At 44.3% G+C, this 17,929-nt stretch overlaps 1 protein-coding gene across 2 annotated transcripts in view; it reads right to left on the bottom strand.

Moving 5' to 3' along the window:
- GARNL3 (GTPase activating Rap/RanGAP domain like 3) overlaps window positions 1-17,929 on the bottom strand; it is a 173,848-nt gene that overhangs the window by 135,856 nt on the left and 20,063 nt on the right. The window lies entirely within an intron of this gene.

Below are 17,929 nucleotides of genomic sequence, written 5' to 3'. Positions count from 1 at the left end.
GGATGTCTGGCTCTAGGTCAGTGACCACACCATCGATGGGAATACCAGACCACCTGATCTGCCTCTTGAGAAATTTGTATGCAGGTCAGGAAGCAACAGTTAGAACTGGACATGGAACAACAGACTGGTTCCAAATAGGAAAAGGAGTTCGTCAAGGCTGTATATTGTCACCCTGTTTATTTAACTTCTATGCAGAGTACATCATGAGAAACGCTGGACTGGAAGAAACACAAGCTGGATTCAAGATTGCTGGGAGAAATATCAATAACCTCAGCTATGCAGATGACACCACCCTTATGGCAGAAAGTGAAGAGGAACTAAAAAGCCTCTTGATGAAAGTGAAAGTGGAGAGTAAAAAAGTTGGCTTAAAGCTCAACATTCAGAAAACGAAGATCATGGCATCTGGTCCCATCACTTCATGGGAAATAGATGGGGAAACAGTGGAAACAGTGTCAGACTTTATTTTTCTGGGCTCAAAAATCACTGCAGATGGTGACTGCAGCCATGAAATTAAAAGACACTTACTCCTTGGAAGGAAAGTTATGACCAACCTAGATAGCATATTCAAAAGCAGAGACATTACTTTGCCAACAAAAGTCCATCTAGTCAAGGCTATGGTTTTTCCTGTGGTCATGTATGGATGTGAGAGTTGGACTGTGAAGAAGGCTGAGCGCCGAAGAACTGATGCTTTTGAACTGTGGTATTGGAGAAGACTCTCGAGAGTCCCTTGGACTGCAAGGAGATCCAACCAGTCCATTCTGAAGGAGATCACCCCTGGGATTTCTTTGGAAGGAATGATGCTAAAGCTGAAACTCCAGTACTTTGGCCACCTCATATTAAGAGTTGACTCATTGGAAAAGACTCTGATGCTGGGAGGGATTGGGGGCAAGAGGAGAAGGGGACGACAGAGGATGAGATGGCTGGATGGCATCACTGACTCGATGGACGTGAGTCTGGGTGAACTCCGGGAGTTGGTGATGGACAGGGAGGCCTGGCGTGCTGCGATTCATGGGGTCGCAAAGAGTCAGACACGAATGAGCGACTGATCTGATCTGATCTCTGATCTGATCTGAGCACCTAAGATGTACCAGGTACTGGGCCAGGTGCTAAACCCAAGATGTGTGGTCCCCACAGTCATAGCACTTACGGTTCAGTGGGAAAATATAAAGGACATTGGACTTCACAGAACAAAAAGTGTGCAAGCACATCACACCTGTGGGTAGCAAAGCTGGTAACTTGTACAACAGTCCCCTTTGTCCCCTTCTTAAGCAGCATATGTCGTCTTGGGATGTGGGTGTGCAGAGCAGAAGCCTGAAGGCTTGTCATTCTGCTCAGCTCAAGCCCCACCATCCAGGATTTCCCTGGTGACACAGTGGATAAGAATCTGCCTGCCAATACAGGAGACATGGGTTTGATCCCCAAAGATTCCACATACCCCAGAGCAACTACGCCCACATACCGCAACTATAGCATAGCCCCTGCTCACCGCAACTAGAGAAAGCCTGCATAGCAACGAAGACCCAAGCACAACCAAAATTAATTTTTTAAAAGACCCACCATCCAGAAAACCTGGGAGCTGCTACTTACAAATGATTCCTACAAAGTGTAATGTCCACACGTCTGCTCCCTCCCTCTCCACTCTCTAGTGACCTTGGATTCTTTCTTATAAGGTCAAGGCTGAAGGGATTTCCAGCTGAGTATAATTTGGTTAGGGAAACACTGCTCCACAGGACACCTATACATGCATGACCACAAAGCGTTAAACAGAAACTCGTTTAAGAAGAAAAAATCAGCAGACAACATATGTTGCTGCAGACCTGCCTTGATCACCTGCAGATTTAACTTCTTTGGGGAAATCCCTCCAAAGTCTGTCTCCCTAGGTTCTCCAAGCTTCTCTTCTGAGATTGCCAAACTGTGCCTCCAGCTGTACCCAGACTCTGAAGGCAGGCATGCTGTCCAGAGCAGCATTTCTGAGCAGTACCCTGGCTAGCAGGAATCCTAGAGAACGGGAATCTCCCATCCTCACTACTCAGAGGGATAATTTTCCCTGAGTTGGTTAGAAATTCAGACTCTTAGGCCCCACCCCAGACCTAATGAGACAAAATCAGCATTTTAACAAGATCCCCTGAGGATTCAAATGCATGTTGAATTTTGAGAAGCACTTGATTCTGGTTCTCAAACCTAGTTGTATGTCAGACTCACCTGGATTTCGTCTGTTTTATTATGAAATGGTTTAAGATGCAGAAAAATGAATATCATGAACATTATAGATACACTGAAAACCCCTGTGTACCTGTCCTTGATCTCATTTTCATCTTTCTCTCCTTTGACACAATTTGACTAAACAATTTGGTTCATACTTCCTACTTATCTTTGACATTTGTACCATGTAGTCATAAACCATTTGCAGTATTGTTTAGCATGACTTTAAATTTTATACACTTGTATATCAAACCATGACTATCTCCCTGCAACTAGCTTCTTTGAACACTGTGCTTTTGAGGTTTGTACACGTTGACAGCCGTAACTCTAGTCATTGACTCACAGTGCTGTGTAGCCTCCTGCTGTGTCAATATCCCACTGATCCTCCATTCTCTTACAGCTGGACATTTCATCAGTGATCATCTCCCATACTCAGCCAGCCAAGTCCTTCCATCTCATGGGTCCTCACTATTTGATGTCCAGATTCCTATAACAGCCTCATCAGTCTTCCAGCCACTTCAACATACAATTTTAGGGTGGAAGAGACTTCCAGAAATGTCCAGAGACTTTCAGGTCCAGAGACTCAAGGATCACTTGGTGTCCAACCTGCCACCTATGGTAGTGTATTCTCTACCAGATACTTTAAATATGGCTAACAAGTCTCAATTACACGCTATCGTTGTTGTTATTGTTTAGTCTCTAAGTCATGTCTGACTCTTCTGCAACCCCATGAACTGAAGCCCACAAGGCCCAGGGCACTCCATTCTCCCTGTCAAACAATTTTGTTTCTTTTTTTTTTTCTGTATTGAATTGAAATCCATCACACTTTAATTGCCACCAGTTGGTCCTACGTCTTCACCCTTTCACTTCTTCTTAATTTCCTTATGATCACTTCCACACCCCGGTCAGTGGTCCTGTCTGGCCCACTCTCTCCTCATCTCAGCAATCCAGCCACACTGCCCTTCTTCCTTTCCTTTAGCCTGCTGAGCATCTTTCTCATCTTAGGACCTGGAAAGCTGTCTACAAACTGCCTCTTCTGCTTCTTCTTCTGGACTTTACCCCTACTCCCCAGACTAGAAATTATTAATACAAAGAGGATACTGGATTAACATCTGCCACCCCTACTAGAATATAAGCATCCACAATGACAGGTTCTCTGTTGGTTTTGTTCAGTGCAAAATCCTGACATGTTACATAATTCCTGGCACAGATATTAGCTCTTAGTGGGGTTTTATTGAATTATGAATGAATGAGTGAATGAGTGAATAATAGTCAGCCAGCCAATCCTTTGGGGCCACATAAAACAAGATCACTTCTACAGGAAAGCCCTTCAAATGTCTGAAGAAAGCCACCAGGTCCCCTAGGATTTTCCTTCTTTGCAAGGGGCTGGGAGAGACACAGGAGGGTGAGACCAGCCATACGGATAGGGACCCAGAGAAGAGGCAGGGCGAGCACAGGGACCACGTCATAGCTTCCTCAAGGATCAGGCCTGGAGAGACACCACCAGGCGCTCACAAGTCCGCTGTCGGCTGGTGCTGGAAGTGAGCAGCACTGTACAGCATGTTTGTGAAATTCATTTCTGAGTCAGACCTGAAAATACTGTAAATGTTGCCGCAGGTTAATCTCAATAAATTTACTTCAGAAGTGAATACAATGCCAGTAATATGAGCAAACAAAGAAAATGCTGTGGGGGCCATCACAGTGAATACATTGTGACATCATTCACTAGCCATTAGCTGACGATGAGGCTGGCATTTCCTATGTCTAGTGGCTGGCATCCTTCAATAAACAGGTAATACAATTAAGTGCAACAGATCACACTGTAACATTACAAAGTGGATCAGCTGCAGGTGTCAAACTTATCCAACTGTGAACTTAGGATTCTTGCATTTTATTGCATGTAAATTATAGTACAATAAGAAATTACTTAAAAATGTTATACAGAGTAAAAAAGAAACTCTGATCCTAAATTTAAATAAATTAACATCTGTATGTATAGAGAAATTCCATGTGCATAGGGTTGCCTGATATTTACTCAGCCCTGTGATAACCCACCACTCATTTACTGCCTGATTTTTGGCAAGAAACAGCCTTTCATGGGGCCTCAGTTCTACAGCTGTAACATGGGGCTTGATCTATGAATTAATTCAACAAATACTGAGAAACATGGGACAGTCCTCATGGGGCTGTTGGATTTAAAGAGAAAACACACATTAGCATGGCGAATAGTCGGAGCACAACAACTACTTGAAGAAACAGCGACTGTGCATCCATGCCTCTCATTAGCAAGAAGGTATGTGCATTTGAACAATACAAAGAAGGAAAAAAAGTCTCTTTGTGGAAATCCAGAGATAAGCTAGGCTCTCTTGTGATCAAAAATGCTCTAACTTTAAGAAATAGCAGTTAGGGAGGAAAAACTTTCCCTTTACTCTTCTATGTTCTGTAGCTGAGCCTGTGAATGAAGTTGACAAAAGACAGATGAACAGAAGAAAAGGCATACAAATTTTATTTCTAATTTTACATGCACAAGGGCTGCACAGAAAAGAAAACCCCAAATAGCAGTTAGACTCAGAGACTCATATACCATTTAAACAAAGGGCAATAAATTATGGAGAAGTGACTAGACATAAAAAAGGGGGCCAAATTTGGGGATTCTGGGAGGGTCAGTCATGGGAAGGGAGCCACATGGGGGAAAGCAATGATAGATAGGGTTACTTAGAAAGGTTTGTTTATGTAGACTCACCTTTGTGCAGTCTCTGTCTCTGGTAGCAAGGGCTGTTCTCCTCCTCTTCGTAAAGAGAGGGGAGGGGGTACCTTCACATAGAGAAATTAATGCCCTGCTTTTAGGCAGATGGGGGAGGGCAGACAGTTCTTCCTCTATCTGCCTTTTCTCAGCTTCCTTCAGCTCAAAATAATCTTTATGCCAAAGTGGCATTTTTGGGGTGGTGTATCTTGATCTGCTTTACAGCCCCTATCAATATGTGAAAAATTCTTAGTCTCAAATGTAGAGGTAAATGCTTGTGGAACTGACTGAATTTTCCCTTGAAATAACCTAGGAGAGGGGGAAGGCTCCTCCCACTGCTTTTTAAATGACCTCTGTATTTTATTCTAATTTTTAGGACCAATTTAGGTCCCTTGTTATTTAGTCAGTCATGTCTGATTCTTTGTGACCCCACAGACTGTAGTATATCAGGCTCTTCTATTCTCCACTATCCCTGAAATTTGCTCACATTCATGTCCATTGAGTCGGTGATGCTACCAAACCATCTCATTCTTTGCCGTCCCCTTCTTCTTTTGCCTTCAATCTTTCCCAGCATCAGGGTATTTTCCAACAAGCTGACTTCGCATCAGGTGGCTACTCCATACTTACTTGTGCTCTGTTTTTCTCCAGATACATTCAGACCATGTGCTGGAAGAAAAGCAGCTTACTCTGTGCTTTTAAGGTCAAACTATATTTGTGAAAGATTTTCTAAAATGTTAACTTCACCAAGGTACTCTGATCCTGAGACAGTCTACAAAAATGAGACTTTGAGACCAAGGGTGAGAGAGTAGACAGGGTGGGCGGGGGGGTGGGGGTGGAATATTCTTCAAAGAAAGCAAAATAATAGATAGACCAAATTTACAGAAATACAGAAGGCAAAAGGATTTTAACCAAGAACATTTGTTAATATAGGAGATGACAGGAAAACAACCAGCCTCCATCCAAAGCCAAATGGGATTTATAAAAATGAGGGTTAGTTTAGGTGAATTTAGGGCATGGCAGCCTGAACTATTTCCTTCTGCTTCTTATAAGCAATGATTACAAAGAGTCCTACTATCTACCACTATTTATAGTGTGCCCTCATGGTGTACTGTACTGTACTTTGAGATGAGGTGAGCACCAAAAATGGGTTGCTGGCCCTTGAGGACTGTAAAATTTGAAAGAATAGAAAATGCGAATAGTCAAAGGAATAAAATTTTTAGTAATGGCATAACCTCCTTGAGGAAAAATGATTGCTGTTAGTGATTGTTCCTCCAGGGGATGTGGGGCTCAGTGGTGCAGCTTCCATTCCCAGAAAAGGACCAGGACATCCTGGCAGAGGGACACCATACTCCTCCCTGACTTAGATCACACAGAGCAGCAAGGCAGCACTGAACCTTAAGCCACCCTTGAAAGGTGAATGTGGGTCCACATTCGTCTCCCTTCCATTTGAGTCACTCACCTCCCTGGGGACCTCACTACTCCTGTACCTTCAAATACTGCCTCTATGCTAACCCAAAGCAAATCTCCAACTCAAAACTTTTTCTCCAAGTGCAAGTTCTGACTTCCAACTGCTGGACGTGGTTCTGTGAACCCCCTGGGAGCCCCTAAAACATAACATGCCCCCAGGCACCCTCACTCCCACTCCTCACTCACATCTTGGTCAGCAGCACTGCCGTGTTTTTCCTACTCACTTGAGGTTCAAGTTCAGGGTCATCACCCAGATTTTCCCCCATATCCAACATCTAATCAGTCTCCAAGCCCCGGTACAGGCCTGCACAGTGTTGCTTTTGACTGGTGCATGTTTGTATGTGTGAATTTGTATTTCATTATTTTTAAAAATTTTAGTCATGCATATTTTTGGTGTCCTTTTTAAAATTTATTTTTATTTGGAGGATAATTGCTTTACAATGTTGTGTTGGTTTCTGCCACACTACAATGTCAATCAGCCATAAGTATACATATATAAGTATACATATATCCCCTTCTTCTTAATCCTCCCTCCCATTCCTCACCCCATCCCACCTGTCTAGGTTGTCACAGGGAGCTTAACCCGGTACTCTATATGTCATTCTTTGAAGAGATAAAGCTCACTTCCTTCAAAATTCACAGAGTCCAAAGGGCCATACAGGAAAAAGTCTCTCGTCTCCTCCCTCTTGGCCCCACCCCCCTCTCTCATTTCCTCTCCCCATCAGTAGCCTCTACTGTTTGGTGTGTGTCTGCCAGAGATGCTGTGTGCACTTACAAAGAAAGAAAAACATATATTCCTTTTTGTCTTTGGTAAATACATCAGTAGTAAACCATTCACAATTCCATTCTTTTTGTTATTTTTTCATTTAATGTACCTTGGCAAGCTTTCCAAATCAGTACCAAAAGAGCCCCTGTAATTTTTTCTTTTGGCTACATACTATTCCATTGAGCAGACACACCATATTTTATTTAACCAGTTTCCTAGGTAAATGGTTTTAAACCTTTTGCTACTACTAATAAACTGCAATGCATAACCTGTACATGCCATTTTGCACTTGAGGATATTTCCAGAATTATACCATGTCTCGTAGTCCTTTGTCACTCCTTCTCCTTTTCATTTCCTTTCTCTGCTTTAGCTTAGACCTTCATCATTGCAGAAGGCTTCTAACTGGCATCTTTGTTCTATTATCTTTAACTTCAGTTCGGTTCAGTCACTCAGTCGTGCCTGACTCTTTGCGACCCCATGGACTGCAGCATGCCAGGCCTCCCTGTCCATCACCAACTCCCAGACTTTACTCAAACTCATGTCCATTGAGTCAGTGCTGCCATCCAACCATCTCATCCTCTGTCGTCCCCTTCTCCTCCCGCCTTCAATCTTTCCCAGCATCAGGGTCTTTTCAAATGAGTCAGTTTTTCACATCAGGTGGCCAAAGTATAACCTTTAACTGACCCAACAAATATTTAGTGAGCACTTTCTATGGGTCAGACACTTTGTAAAGACCAAGAAGAACAAGAAATTTTAAAAATAAATCAGGGGCCTTGTTTACCGAAACTTGGTCTCACCATGTCGTTCTTTCTCTTACCTTCTGGCTGAATTATTCAGCCTCTTTTCTACACTGAATTTCCTCACTGAGCTATCCTTATTTCAGCCTCTTTTCTCCACTGAATTTCCTCACTGAGCTATCCTCATTTTATTACTCTTTATATCCTTAATTAACGTTTAATTAAGCAGTTGTTTCCTGATCTTCGCCTACGCCGTCTCTCCTTCGAATACCCTGGATCAGCCGGGGCTGGTCCCCGGCAAATCCGTATTCTGCCCCAAATCCAAAAAAATCTGCAAGGGAAACAAACATGGGGACGTGACGGCAAGCCGACACGGAGCGGTGCAAGCGTGCGCAGCATGGGGACGAGCTGGCAAGCGGACACGGAGCGGTCAGGAGTGTTTGGGGCATGGCCCGGCCTCTCTGAGAATCCCCCAAGAAGATCAGTGCAAAGACTTCTCCATTTAGAACTACTGCCTTCAGCCATTTGAATAACACTGAAAAGCACTGAAGCATGTGAGACCATAGCACCCCCATCAGGGATCAAAGCCGTGCCCCTTGCAGTGGAAGCACAGTCTTAACCTCTGGACTGCCAGGGGACTCCCGAGGTTCCTTTGCATTTTAAGTTTGGGATCAGAGTAGAGGACCATGTCTTAAAAAGTGTTTAGGGAAACTTAATCTAAAATTATGCTAAGTTGGGTTGGTGGAGGGTGAGCCATACATAAGGGGATGAAAGCCCTATTTCGGGTGGGCTTGATAATAATGCAAATGAAGATGGATATGAGAAAGAAGGTGAAACAAGAGTAGGGTTAGTATTTGATGAAATAAAACAGAACAAAACTGGAAAAAAAAATAAAAATAAAAATAAATCAATAAAACCTCCTTCTAGCCAGACCCATACAAATCCTAGCCTGCCTCACAATTGTCTGAGCTTTAGGAGGCTTTTAATAAATCAAACTGCTCTCTTCTCTGTATTTGGAATCAGTTGAAAATTAGTGACAGGAGTCAGGCAAATGGAAATTGAAACATCAATTTCCTTATTATTGGAGTTTCACTGGCAAATGTGGCCAAGACCAACAGCCACCTGGGCTTCCTACTACTTCCCCTCATTTAAACCCAGAGGCTTTCTCTCCAGCTCTGTGTTTTTAAACCAAGTAGACTTTTATTCAGGAGCAAACTAGGTTTTAAATAGCTTTTGAAAGCTATTTTAGAGTGTTTAAATATGTACTGTGGTCAGTTGCTCAGTTGTCTCTGACTCTTTGCGACTGCATGGACTGTAGCCCATCAGGCTCCTCTGTCCATGGGGATTCTCCAGGCAAGAATACACAAGTGGGTTGCCACGCCCTCCTCCAGGGGACCTTCCCATGTTTAAATATGAAATTGCCTAAATTTGTATAATGCTTTGATTATAAACTCTTTCAAACATGACAACTTTCTCCAAAAGATCAACAAGTAAACCACTGCTAATTCAGCCTAGTGATGGAAATGAATCTGAATTGTACTTTAAAAAAAATCCACTTGTTGCTAGGATATTGTAACTAATCATAGGAAGGACTGATGGTTTAAAAAAAAAAATAGGCAGGGACTTCTCTGGTGGTCCAGTGGCTAAGATTACCAAGCTCCCAATCAATGCAGGGGGCCCAGGTTCTATCCCTGGTCAGTGAACTAGATTCCACATGCTGCAACTAAGACCCAAGGCAACCACATAAAGAAATAAATAAATATTTTTTTTAAAGAGTGGGCAGATAATTCAGACGGGATTAAAAACTCTTCAAACTTTCTTTCCTCAGGTCCTGGTTGACATCCTTTTAAGGCAGAATGGCCCTGAATAACCATCTTTTCTATAGGTTTCCTTTGTCTTTTCCTAATGTATTGAGCTAACGAAGAGACCGTGCCTCTTGTTACTGGTGTTGATACTGGCTCCTTTCCCAAGCGGAGGTCACAAACGTAGTCACAAAGCTGCTTCAAGTCCTTCTCCGGTAGGTATTTGCATAGCCGCACTATCTCCACGTACTTGTCCTAGTCCGGGGGTGCCATTTTAGAAATACGAAGCTCCAACGGAGGCGGCAGTATTGGTGGTGGTACTAGACACAGCAGCGGCGGAGGCCTGGAGGCCGAAGCTGGAACCCTCCCTACCTCACATCCACCAGTGAGAGGCATCCGGCCTGTGAGAGGCGTCTGCGTCTATGTATGGATGTGAGTTGGACCATAAAGAAAGCTGAGCACCCAAGAATTGATGCTTTTGAACTGTGGTGTTGGAGAAGACTCTTTTAAGAGTCTCTTGGACTGCAAGGAGATCAAACAGGTCAATCCTAAAGGAAATCAGTCCTGAATATTCATTGGAAGGACTGATGCTGAAGCTGAAGCTCCAATACTCTGGCCACCTGATGAGAAGAACTCACTGAAAAAGAACATGATGCTGGGAAAGATTGAAGGAAGGAGGAGAAGAGGACAATAGAGGATGAGATGGTTGGATGGCATCACAGACTCAATGGACATGAATTTGAGCAAGCTTTGGGAGTTGGTGATGGACAGGGAAGCCTGGCATGCTGCAGTCCATGGGTTGCAAAGCATCAGACATGACTGAGCAACTAAACTGACTGACTTTGCTTCTTGTAGGGTCGGACACAGCCCTGAAATGAGGTTATGAATGAGGAGACACGAGGATGCAGAGAGACTTGTTGTGTGCCTCTGCCCTCCCTTCCCAGCTGAAACCGCTTTCTCAGAGGAGCCCCATGGCTTCCTGAATCATCAAACTCAACAGAAGATATCGTTTTGATCTTCAAACTTTCTGTTATATTCAACACCTTCAGCCCCAGGCCTGGGTCCCACCACTACGGATTCTAATTTATTCAGTTCCACCATCCATATTTTTTAAAAAACTTCCTAAGTTATTTTTGTGATTGGTCAGAGAGCACTCTCCTTTTGAAACTGCCCCTCTGGCTTTTCTGACCCCTTCAAATTATGTTTTTCTACTTCCTGAGCCCTCCCACTGCTCACCAGGGAAGCAAGAACTGCCTCCTCTGCCCCTGGTAACAGACATTCCCCCAGAACTAGGAATGGAAATGTGACCCAGGCTGGGAAACTCAAGTCCTTTCCCAGGGTTCCTCTAACTGAAGGGAAAATATATTTTTTAGTTAATTTATTTTTAATTGAAGGATAATTGCTTTACAATATTGTGTTGGTTTCTGCTGTACATCAACATGTATACATCAACATGCGTCAGCATACATACAACATGCCATATAGCAACATGAATCAGCCATAGGTATATACCAGGGCTTTCCTGGTGGCTCAGATGGTAAAGAATCTGCCTACAATGCAGGAAACCCGGCTTCTATCCCTGGGTCGGGAAGATTGCCTGGAGAAGGCAATGGGAACCCACTCTAGTTTCCTTGCCTGGAGAATTCCATTGACAGAGGAGCCTGGGGGGCTAGTCTATGGGGTCACAAAGGGTTGGACATGACTGAGTGACTAACACTTTCACTTTCATACGTATGTCAATGGGGACGATTTGTCCTCTCAAGTTGCAAGTCTGAGAACATACCCCACGCTGCCCAATATCGTACTCACTGCAGTGGTGAAAACTCATGGATGGTAGGAGACATGGAGGTCAACAGGCAGAAAGAAAGCAGGCTAAGGAGTGGGAGCTTGAGGGTGTGGACTGACTGCTCCTGGATCCAGTTGACCCTGAGGCACGATCTGTCCCTTTCCCTAGTTTGGTCACATGAACCCACACATTCTCCTTTTATACCTAAACTATTTTGAGATGGGTTTCTGTCACTTACAACCAACAAGCCCCTCCACAGTTCATCTCTTAGTTGGTTTCTTGGCCTCCTCACTGCACACATCAGTGAAATTAACTTTTAAAAATCAGAGCCCAAACCATCGCCTGTCTATCTCAAAAACCACTCAGTGCCCCACTGTCCTGGGATTAAGTACAACACCTTTCACAATATGTCCCCCCGTCTGACTTTCCAGACTTCCTACTACTCTATACAAGTGGCAAGTCAGGATCTGGTCATCCAGAACACCCTTCTACCTCTGCTGATTAAAATCTATTCAAGAAAAAGGAAAGAAGGAAGGTTCTCCTCCTTTTTCAAGATCCACTTCACTTTACTCTAAGAAGACTCTTCTAATAACTTCCTGCCTCCAAAGATGTAATTATATCCCTCCTCAGAACTAGAAGTTCTCGGTTCTCATATTATTGAAGCCTGCCCCAACAGCAGTATCTAATGATCTCTGTCTCATTCTGTCTCAGATTCTGTGCTGCCTCATCTCAAGACCCTCTCTTTAAGGGCAAGACCATCACTGAGCTGCCAGAGTCAAAACTCTGAGGGTCACTTCCTCACCTCACCACCCATGCATTTACTAGGTCCACTCTAACTTTCCTCTTAATTATTCCTTAACCCAATCCCATTGTTCCTGCCACTCATCAGAACACTTAATATCTCTTACCCAGCCACTCCGATAGGTCTCCCAGCTGCCAACATTTTTCTTCTGCAATCTAGCTGCCCACTGATACCAGTAATTGTTCCAGTATGCAAATCTGATCATGCTCTGCTCTAGCTAAGAGAGTCAAGACCAAACTTCCTAGCAAGGCGGTTAAGCCCCCCACTGCCCAGTGACTTGGCTTTTGTCTGCCATCCCAGGCTCATTGCTCACCACTCCCCAAGAAGCACCAGCCAGACCAGACTGTTTGTGGCTCCCCTCAAATCTTGAGTGCTTTAATGCTGCTGGCCTTTGCACAGATGGTCCCCTCTGTCTGGGAACGCCTCCCTGGCCTCTGCCTGGTAAAGGTCTCATCCTTTAGGTAGTCCCTCCGCTGAGAAATCTCCTTGGACTTCCCTAGGTAACAGCACTTCCACAAGCCCCAGCTTAATCTGGAAGGAGATGCTCCCTCTGCATGCCCAGTGCCTAGAACAAGGCCCAGCGCAGCACACAGGTACTCAGTAAGTTGATTTGTGATCACTCACCTAGACATCCTGGTGACATCCAGGATGTGTGAAGTCAAGACATCCTGGAGTGTGAAGCCAAGTGGGCCTTAGGAAGCATCACTATGAACAAAGCTAGTGGAGGTGATGGCATTCCAGCTGAGCTATTTCAAATCCTGAAAGATGATGCTGTGAAAGTGCTGCACTCAATATGCCAGAAAATTTGGGAAACTCAACAGTGGCCACAGGGCTAGAAAAGGTCAAGTTTTCATTCCAATCCCAAAGAAAAGCAATGCCAAAGAATGTACTCTACAATTGGACTCATTTCACATGCTAGCAGGGTAATGTTCAAAATCCTTCAAGCTAGACTTCAATAATACATGAACCGAAAACTTCTAGATGTACAAGCTAGATTTAGATAAGGCAGAGGAACCAGAGATCAAATTGCCAACATCCACTGGATCACAGAAAAAGCAAGAGAATTCCAGAAAAATATCTACTTCTGCTTCATTGACTATGCTAAAACCTTTGATTTTGTGGATCACAACAAACTGTGGAAAATTCTTCAAGAGATGGGAATACCAGACCACCTTACCTATCTCCTGAGAAACCTCTATGCATGTCAAGAAGCAACAGTTACAACCAGACAATGGACTGGTTCCAAATTGGGAAAGGAGTTTGTCAAGGCTATATATTGCCACCCTGCTTATTTAACTTATATGCAGAGTACATCATGCGAAGTGCCAGGCTGGATGAAGCACAAGTTGGAATAAGACTGCAGGGAGAAATATCAATAACCTCAGATATGCAGATGATACTACTCTAATGGCAGAAAGCAAAGAGGAACTAAAGAGCCTTTTGATGAAAGTCAAAGAAAAGAGTGAAAAAGCTGGCTTAAAACTCAACATTCAAAAAATTAAGATCATGGCATCCAGTCCCATCACTTCACGGCAAACAGATGGAGGAAAAGTGGAAACAATGACAGACTTTTTTTCTTAGGCTTCAAAATCACTGTGGACAGTGTTACAGTCATGAAATTAAAAGACATTTGCTCCTTGGAAGAAAAGCTATGACAAACCTAGACAGTATATTAAAAAGCTGAGATGTCACATTAATGACAAAGGTCCATATAGTCAAAGCTATGGTTTTTCCGGTAGTCATGTACAGATGTGAAAGGTGGACCATAAAGAACGCTGAGTGCCAAAGAATTGATGCTTTCGAATTGTGGTGTTGGAGAAGACTCTTGAGAGTCCCTTGGACTGCAAGGAGATCAAACAGGTCAATCCTAAAGGAAATCAGTCCTGAATATTCATTGGAAGGACTGATGCTGAAGCTGAAGCTCTAATACTTTGGCCACCTGATGCGAAGCACCAACTCATTGTAAAAGACCCTGCTGCTTTCCCTCATTGGAAAGATTGGGGCCAAGAGAAGGGGACGACAGAGAATGAGATGGTTGGATGGCATAATCGACTCAATGGAGATGAGTTTGAGCCAACTCTGGGAGATAGTGAAGGACAGGAAAGCCTGGTGTGCTACCATCCATGGGTTTGGAAAGAGTCCAATATGACTGAAGAGAGTGAACAACAACAAAGATTTCAGAATACTTTCTGGCAGAAAGCAGGCCTTGGATAACCATGGTACCTCACATAAGGCCCAACTTTGTGCTTGGTCAGCTTAACTGATGTGCAGTCAGGTCCTGCTGTATTCTTCACTCCACAGAAGCAAGATACCCTGTGGACACTGACATGCCATTAACACTTTGCTCTTACTTGCACAGCTGAGGTTAGGAGAGTGGCACTGGGACTAGACAGGTGCAAATCTCTGCTCCATCACTTACAGAGCAGTGTGTGTTCTGAACACGTGTTTCTAACTCTTTTGGACCTTGGCTTCCTCATCTGTAAGATGGAGCCAGCAGTTGTTACCTCGTTGGATTTTTTGGTGAAGACTAAAAAGAGAAAACACATTTGGTATGTCTGCACAAGTGCCTGGCACAGGTAGCCAGTAAATCTGTTGAATGAATGAGTTAGTGAATGAACGGCCTGTAGAATGGCAGCAATTCTTAAAGACACATCTCTCTAGTCCGTTTTCCAGAAAACCCAACATCTGGCTCCCAGTGAGTCCAGCCCTGACGCCCCTGAATCTGGGGTGCAGTCAAACCCCGCCCTCCCTGTTCCCGAGGCAGTTTCGCCAGCCCTGCGGCCGCCAATCACCAGGACCGGTCCCACCCCTAAACGTATTCTCCAATAGATCCCGGAAGGCCCCTCCTCGGGCTGCGGCCGCTGCATCTCATAGGCTTCCCGGCAGCTCTGCCCGCCCCTTTGACTACGTCATCCGCTCGGTGTACTGTGGGGCTTGTAGTATAGACAAAAGCAGCGCCCACCGCAGGGTTCACTTTGAGGGCTGTGACTCTGGCCTGGAGCTTGGGAGGAAGGAAGAGCGCCATTCCCCCATCTCACCTTTGGCTGATGAAGCCCACCCAGGTTTCCCTGCTGTCCAGCGTAGAGCGCTGGGCCTGCCTGGACGCTAGTTACCAGCCACCTCCCAAGAAACAGGAGCATTTCGGTCAAATAATTCAGCATTCACTGAAATTTTAGATTTCAGTTTACAGTCGAGGTGACATTCATTTCCCACATTCTCATAAATGGACCTACAGGGCCACTGTGGGAAGAATGGGGGCAGCTCTGAAAAGCCAGCAGTGACTCCAAACTTCTCTGATTTCCTGGAAGAACCCACTGCAGAACTAGCAATCCTGAATTTATCCAAACCCTGTTACTCCTTGGAAGGAAAGTTATAACCAACTTAGATAGCATATTAAAAAGCAGAGACATTATTTTGCCAACAAAGGTCCGTCTAGTCAAGGCTATGGTTTTTCCAGTGGTCATGTATGGATGTGAGAGTTGGACTATGAAGAAAGCTGAGTGCAGAAGAATTGATGCTTTTGAACTGTGGTATTGGAGAAGACTCTTGAGAGTTCCTTGGACTGCAAGGAGATCCAACCAGTCCATCCTAAAGGAGATCAGTCCTGGGTGTTCTTTGGAAGGACTGATGTTAAAGCTGAAACTCCAATACTTTGGCCACCTCATGTGAAGAGTTGACTTGTTGGAAAAGACTCTGATGCTGGGACGGATGGGAGGCAGGAGGAGAAGGGGACAACAGAGGATGAGATGGCTGGATGGCATCACTGACCTGATGAACCTGAGTTTGAGTGAACTCCAGGAGTTGGTGATGGACAGGGAGGCCTGGCATGCTGTAATTCATGGGGTTGCAAAGAGTTGGACATGACTGAGTGACTGAACTGAACTGTGAACTTTGTCTATTTCAAACTGTATTGTCACTTAAAATGATGCAAGCTATCAGTGGCTCCCCATTGCCTGAGATATAAAAATTTATACCCCTCAGGGCTTCCCTGATAGCTCAGTTGGTAAAGAATCCACCTGCAATGCAGGAGACCCTGGTTCCATTCCTCGGTCAGGAAGATCCCCTGGAGAAGGGATAGGCTACCCACTCCAATCTTCTTGGTCTTCCCTTGTGGCTGTGCTGGGAAAGAATCCACCTGCAATGTGGGAGATCTGGGTTCGATATCTGGGTTGGGAAGATCCCCTGAAGGAGGGAAAGGCTACCCACTCCAGTATTCCTGCCTGGAGAGTTCCATGGAGTGTATAGTCCACAGGGTTGCAAAGAGTCAGACATGACTGAGCGACTTTCACTTTCACTTTAGCTAGGCATATAAGTTGCTTCATAGCTATTTTGTATTTATTTATGCTAGGAAAGATTGGGGGCAGGAGGAGAAGGGGATGACAGAGGACGAGATGGTTGGATGGCATCACCAACTCAACGGACATGGGTTTGGGTGAACTCCAGGAGTCGGTGATGGACAGGGAGGCCTGGCGTGCTGTGGTTCATGAGGTTGCAAAGAGTTGGACACGACTAAGCGACTGAACTGAACTGATGTTAAATGTAACTGATGTTACATTTAACATTTCTCAACGTTTGCTGCATATGAGAATTCCCTGGGGAGCTGTATAAACTATTGGTATCTGTGTTCCACCCTGACTTGCGAATCTTGGGTAGAATGTGCCGGCTTTCTGTTTCAGAGCTCCCAGGCTGACTTTGTGCAACCAGGGTTGCAGAACCACTGGTTTGAGAATCACTAGTTTAATGCCTGTCAACACTGCTGGGACCCATTTCCACGGATCCGAGCCTTTGCTCTTCAGTTTCCTCTGTTTCAAGTGGCTTTCTTTCCTTTTCCTGCCTGGCTGCCAGTCATCCTGACTGGCTAAGTGCAACTGCTTCTTGTTTTCCTCCCTGTCCTCCAACAGATTCCTTCCTCCTGTAGCACTTTCTACATGCTCCTTTTCTAGTGGCAATGGAGTTATTAATATTTGGTTACTTTTCTGCCTTCCTGGAAAGGCTGTCCCTGGGTCAGAATCTCTGGGGTGGGCCTCAGGCATCAGCTATTTCTTAAGCCTGATAGGTGATTCTGATCCATGACCCTCAATGGAATTTAGGCTCGCAAAAGCACCAGGTACAGTAAGCATTGATAATTTTTGTTGCATGGAATCGATGAAGTATCTCTTGTTCTTAAGGCAATCATATTGTTGCAGCTAGTTGCCTTTGATTCCCCTGGAAAGCTAAGCACCCCTGTGTTGAGGTATCCTCTTCTTCATTCATTACTTATTCATTCATCCAGCAAATAGTGTACACCCTAACAAAGCCCTGGGGACTCAGGAGTAAATTTAATAAAACATAGTTACCACCCTCTGGGACCTAGAATCTATTAATATATTAGTTATAACATAGTTATTATTATCATTTCTTCTGAATAATAATTGGAATTTTCCCCTTCTAGATACTATTTGATATCCACAGGTGAGGAGATATCTTATTTCCTTATATCCTGAGTATGTTGCTGGCACACTGAGGACATCCTGTAAATGTTTATTGAATCAAGGTACCACATTTCATTGCACTTGTCACAATTTATTTGTGTGATTATCTGATTAATGACTATCTGTTCTATGAGCTATAAATCCCCTGAGAAC

Source organism: Bos indicus, chromosome 11 (genome assembly GCF_029378745.1).
Source record: "Bos indicus isolate NIAB-ARS_2022 breed Sahiwal x Tharparkar chromosome 11, NIAB-ARS_B.indTharparkar_mat_pri_1.0, whole genome shotgun sequence".
In the NCBI taxonomy this organism is placed as follows: Eukaryota; Metazoa; Chordata; class Mammalia; order Artiodactyla; family Bovidae; genus Bos; species Bos indicus.
Note: the sequence above shows the minus strand (reverse complement) of the source record. Positions and strands in the feature narration are given on the sequence as shown.